This window comes from Propithecus coquereli, unplaced genomic scaffold, assembly GCF_000956105.1.
Source record: "Propithecus coquereli isolate 6110/MARCELLA unplaced genomic scaffold, Pcoq_1.0 Scaffold62, whole genome shotgun sequence".
Taxonomy (NCBI): domain Eukaryota; kingdom Metazoa; phylum Chordata; class Mammalia; order Primates; family Indriidae; genus Propithecus; species Propithecus coquereli.
In genome coordinates this window covers 8132390-8138775 of record NW_012152174.1, presented here as the reverse complement: position 1 = coordinate 8138775, position 6386 = coordinate 8132390, and positions in this window count along the sequence as shown.

Sequence of the window (6386 nt, the reverse complement as noted above, 5' to 3'; positions counted from 1 at the left end):
AGGCGTGGCGCCTGCCTTATTTGAACACAGTTTGAACAGTTGGCTACCTGTGAGCGGCTGAATGAAGTGCGGCTTCCGTGGTTGGCTGAGTCTCAGCTATTGTTACAGGAACATTCCCCTAAGTTAGGTTTTCAGTTTGCCTTCCTGCTAGGCTGTGTTGTGGCTCATACATGAGAGTATGAAAGTAGGTGAGTATGGAGGCCTTCTCAGGCCAATTTTAGTTTGATTTAACACTAGTTAATCTGTCTTTTTGTTACAAGGGTCCCAGTTGAGAATTTAGAAGGACAGAGAAAAACTAATTTTTCCTCTCCTATAGTGGAAAAACTCTTTTAATTTTTATAGCATTACATCTTGCCAACTTCTACATCATTTCATTCTTGCCCAATTCTGATGTCTAGTGTTAGAATTAGCTTCTTTGGAATATTTTTAAGAGCTTGGAAATTGAGATGTATAATTTATAATATTTCTTAACTCCATCAAATTCTAGAGCAATCTCTTCAATCTGTGATAGAAATAAATAATTGGTTTAATGGAATGTCTCTCAAACTGGCATTCTGCAAGATATTAATAGCCGTCTCATGAAAAAAATGGGAAATGTTAATAAAGTTTAAAAAACACAAGTTTTCGTTATATCTGTAAGACTTCTCAGAGTCTTTAATACGGTCTTGTAAATTGTGACTCTCCAGAGAAAGGACTTATGTCTCCATACTTATTTCACAAGGAAACATTTTTTAGCCACACCTATTAATTCCCAGAATGTTGTTTCAGGAAATACCATTCTGAGAAACACTTAGGTAATGAATTACTCCAGCTTAAAGATAGTTTCACATGGAAATTTTTCCCTTCATCCAACAAAGAGCATATTTAGCCAAAAAACAGAATATCAATTAAAAAAAAAAAGAATTATATGAACTATATGGCAAATGCCACTCTAGGTCATTTTTTCAAGATGCCAAAACAGAAACTTTAATCATTAATTTCAAAGAAATACAACCACTTTATATAGATTTCTTCACTTGTTGAACACTTACCATCAGAATATCTACTTTAACAACTTACAAAAATGTTTATTCAAAATTTACTACCCAAATTTAAAAATGGCTTCAGTGAATCTGCATATGCACGCCAGAGAAAACATTTAGGCAGCTCAAAAAAGCCTTAGCAAAAAGTGAAGAGCCTTCGTCTCAGCTATTCTCCAGACAGATTTGAGGCTTGGGCACTTTTGACCAAAAGTGTTATGCCTTATCACTGTCACCTCCACCACAGCACTAAGAGAAAAAAGTCTACTGAAAAAGTAGAAAGATACAAACGTCTATGAAGAAAGCAGGGAAGTCTAAGAGGTGTGAAAAAGCCCATTTACTACGGGAAAAGAGAGAGGCAATGAGGTACGTGAATAAACTTATAAAAGACATAAGTTTGGCCATGCGCTTGTCCCCATCTGCCAAATCTATGATTTGCTGTGAGCATAAAAAATTTTAAAAGATAATTGCAGTTGTGATTGGTTCCAGAAAGCTTCAGTATGTTTTATATGTAAGAATAATTTAGTCATTTGGGGGAAATTGTTTTATGTTTTGGGGGTTGGCTGGAAATGATTTATAATTTTCCCTATTGCAAATAATGGAATATTTCATTTCAAATAATTTGATATCTGAAATATTTGCTTGGATTTGAATAAAGAATGATACCTGAATATGTATTTGGACTATTCATGGAACAGGTGGTTTGATACCTGCCAAAATAAAGAGTTATGCTTTTTCCAACTAGACACCTGGGGAGTTTGTAACGTTACTCTAGCAATTTTGCCATTGCTCAGAATATTTCTGAATGCCTTTTTAAAATTTTCCTTAGTTTATGACATACACTTTTAAATCTTGTCAGTGGTAAGAAATTTTCATCATTTATGCTGTGAACTAAAAATAAAATCCTAAGCCTCCTGGTGACTGAATGGACCCCCCTCTTGGCCAAGGAGACCCTGAAAAACCTTAAACTGAGTTCCCGGCCACAAAGGGAAAGGAGGGAGGTCAACAGGCCTCCTTATACCCCCTGCCTTTTGCAGTTTAGATACAACAATTGGCCAGGATCTGGCAAAACAGATTCTTCGTGACAGTAAGAGACTGAATTATTAACAGGACCCGACTCCACGTGAGGCGAAGGTTAAACCACACCTGCAGGCCATCAATTTGCTTAACAGATCACATGAGTCTGTATATTGTGGCTTGTCTCAGATTTACAGATTGTCTTATCCTAATTTAAAACATTCCAAACCTCTAGACAAAGCTTTATTTCTTTAACCAATTACAAATCAAAGATTCTCTGAGCCCACTTATAATCTGTAAGTCCCCCACTTTGAGGTGTCCTATCTTTTGGGGCCAAACCAATGTATACCTTTCCCTGTATTGACTTACGATTTTACCTGCGATTCCTGTCTCCCTAAAATGTATAAAACCAAACTGTAACCGAACCACCTCAGGACCACTTTCTCAAGGCTTCTTGGGTGTGGGTCCCCAGGCCACAGTCACTCATGTTCAGCTCAGAATAAACCTCTTTAAGTTATTTTATGGAGTTTGGTGGGGGAGGGGGGAAGTCTCCATTAAAAATAGGTGGATTTGATTTGGGAAATAGATAAAAACATTCAGAGCCAGATGTGGCAAATAAAGTAAATGAGCCTTCCAAGAAATGGTATTTTGATCAACTGAGGTCTCCTTATAAAGTAAAGGCACCAAATTTCTTGCGCTACTTATAAATTTGTTTGAAATGAGTAGGATAGAAGGAATTCCGAAGTGTTTTAATTAATTGCTACACCATAAGAAAAGATACATCTTTTTTCAAAATGAATGTGAAGAATGAAACTTTTTGTTATGAACATTTAGATATGGTTCGAAATAGTTCTCCTAATTTTGAGTTTTGGATTTTTTTTTTTTTTTTGCACTTTGTTCAAAAATAACTTGTCAATTTAAAGCAAATTTCCAAAGAACTGGTTACCCAGCTATTTTCATACAAATGGGTTATTTCCTGTTCAAGTATTATTTGGAAGGAAAGATAAGAACTTACTCCATCTGCTCTGGCTCTCTCCTACTCACACAGTAAGAAAGACCTAAGAAGAGCCGAAGGAAAGATGAGGCTGGGGAGAAGGGAAGTGGCCAGCAGGAATTATCGAAATGTCATTTGACCTGGTTGTCAATCAGACTCTTAAGGGGAAGGGTGACTCAGAATCGCCCAATACCTCCCAAAGCAGACAAAATTACTGATGGTTTTCAATCATAGTATTACCTTATTTGAATTCCAAGTATCCTTAAATTTATAGTCAATTTGGCCCCAAGCAATATAGCAATGGCATTTAAGACACCTGGCTTCCAGTTCCAATATTGTCCCTGTGGGTGGAGACTTAAGCCCTGAAGGCATAGACCTGTAACAGTTTTTTTGTTTGTTTCTTTGGTTGGTTGGTTGGTTAGTTTGGGTTTGGTTTTTTGGAAGGTCTCCCTAGGTTGCCAGGGCTGGTCTCAAACTCCTGGCCTCATGCAAGGTGTGAGCCACTGCCCTGGCCCAACAGTTTTGTTTACTATGAATCTCAAGCACTTAGAATATACACTAATTACAGAAGGAATGCTCCATCTCCCTTCTCTGTTATTTGATAATTTCCTTATCTGTTAAATGAGACTACAGGCTTAGACTAAGAGATTCCAGTCATACAGATGTACTTAATGATAGAGCCTTATCTTTTTTTCTTTCCTCCCATTTCCAGTGGCAGAAACCCTTCCCTAACTGCACCAAAGAGCACAGCTGTCTCTTCTACACACCAGGTTACTGTCTATATTATCAACAGGCTCATTGCTTTCACAAACTCAAGATTTTCCATGAATGAAAATAAAGTGGGCAGAAACTACTGATTGCCTGCTGAATACTCATTCTTTCCTTCTCCTTTAGTAACAGAATTCCATTTTATAGGGACTGCAATATATATATATATTTTTTTTTTTTTTTTTTTTGGGGGGAGACACAGTTTGATTCTGTTGCCTGGGCTAGAGTGCCGTGGCATCAGCCTAGCTCACAGCAACCTCAAACTCCTGGGCTCAAGCGATCCTTCTGCCTCAGCCTCCCGAGTAGCTGGGACTACAGGCATGCGCCACCATGCCAGGCTAATTTTTTTTCTATATATTTTTAGTTGTCCAGCTAATTTCTTCCTATTTTTAGTAGAGATGGGGTCTTGCTCTTGCTCAGGCTGGTCTCGAACTCCTTACCTCAAGTGATCCTCCTGCCTCGGCCTCCCAAAGTGCTAGGATTACAGGCGTGAGCCACTGCACCTGGCCAAGGGACTGCAACATATTTAGCTAAAACAAATAAAAAATATTTTCCAGCCCCACATATGGATGCTGTAGTTAATGTGACACAGCTATGGCCAAAAAACAATGAAACCAGGAAAATTCCCTACAAGAGGAGCAGAATTCGCTGAGAGTGCCGCATTCTCTGGAAACATGGGCACGGTGCTGAGATGCTGGAGGTGGAACAGCCATTTTGCAGGCACAGGTAGACCAGTAAGAAAGGACAAGGGAAGAGCTGCCCATTGGAACCTCCAGGAGGCAGACACTGAGTCAGAGTTAGGAGTGGCAGAGCTTTATTTGGGAAGGTAGAAATGAAAGGCAAGGTGGAGGTGGGGGATAGGATTGAGCCACAAAAGCCTTCAGAGTATGACGCTGATTTGGCACTTACAAAAAGAAAGGGGGAAGAAGAAAATATTAAAAAGGAGGAGCCTTGACAATAATGCAAATCCGACAAAATTTCAGCAAACCCAACGTGAACCTGCAAGGTCGCCCACTAGAGGAGGCCCGCGTTGGGCAGAAATGGCCATGCCCACGTGCCCCCTGCAGTGCTCCATCACTGCTTGGGAGCTTCCTGAGGAAGAGCGTGGCCTGGGATCAAAAGCCGAGGCAGATCCTGACGCATGCAATACGGAGGCTCTCAAGACGGCAAATTCTTCCCCGAAGGGAGATCCGAGCAGCACATTTCCCCGGCCATGGCCACCACCATAGCAAAGGTCTCGGCCCAGATACATCCTGGAGCTGGAGTCACCGCCGGCAATCCCCCATCTCCAGCTTCTCGCTGTGTGAGAAAAAATAAACCCCTAAGTTATTTAGTCCTCTGAGTTGGGGTTTCAGTTCTCTGTGCTTCTGTGAATTATTGACCAGGATTCTTTCCACTGGGTGAGTCCCTAGTTAATAGTAAATTAGGTGTCTGGGGAGATGCATTCACCGTTCCAGGCTATGAGAGTTCTATTCTATAACAGCATGGGAATACTGCTGTCACCAGGCAAATATGGGCACCGGGTTCCCAGAACTTGGTAGTGACAGCAACTTGAATAATAGCTTACAAAAATGGAAATAACAGGCTGGATGAGGGTGTGCTTAGAGGGGCTGATGCATGGGTATTAGTGGAAGGTTTTGGGGGGGGTGGTTTTAGCTTCTCACATTAAAGACATCATAGTTTTCTTACTTGTGGGTTCTTAACCGTATTGTCAGTGATCGAAATGCTAGATGTCTGACTTTCAGATAGCCTTAAGAAGCACATTTTCATCATTCTGGACTTCAAATCTCTTTTTACAAAATGAAGAGATTGGATTATGTACTGCTAGAAGTATTTTTAACAAAGGGAATTTAACGCACAGAACAAGTTACACGGGTGATAGAAAACCTGAGCGCCAAATGGGATGTTGCAGTAACCCAGACATTGGGCAGCAAAAGGAAGCCAATACCACCTCTAGGCTGGAGAACAAAGAGAGAAGAGGGTATTGCTGGAGCTCAGGAGAGACGATCATGGACAGAGGCTGGACCTGTGGCGGGCTTGTACAATGGGAGTTGGAGTCATGGGATAAATTCAGCTGCTGCCAGAGAGTCAGCCCAAGGCAGAAAGGAAGGGGGAGAAATACCCTGGCTTCTCGCTTCCCCCTTCCCCCAACCTCCCTCAATCTCTAACCAGCGCCTCCTATTGGCTATGCTCAGTGAGAAGCCAGCTAACACAGGAGTTTGGTAAACGACAGCCTTCAGGGGTCAGCCCCTCTAGGAAAGAACACAGCAGGGGAAAACAAGAAAAGGATCTGAGGCTAAGAAGGTCGTGGTTCACTGTTTATATCAGAGGCAGCCACATCGTTTTCAGTAGCAGGTCATATGAAAATAAAAACCCAAGCGAGAGAACCACTTACACTGATGATGGTCACAGCTAGAGAAGATAGATGATCGGCATATAAATGTGGAATTTGACTCAGATGTTAGGCAAGTACATACCGAGGCATTATTCATACTCGCAATCTTTTTATCCATCATATGGGTCTGGTATAATTAAATAGTTGAATTAAATAGCTGAATTAATAGCTGAATTAAATAGTTCAAAATTAT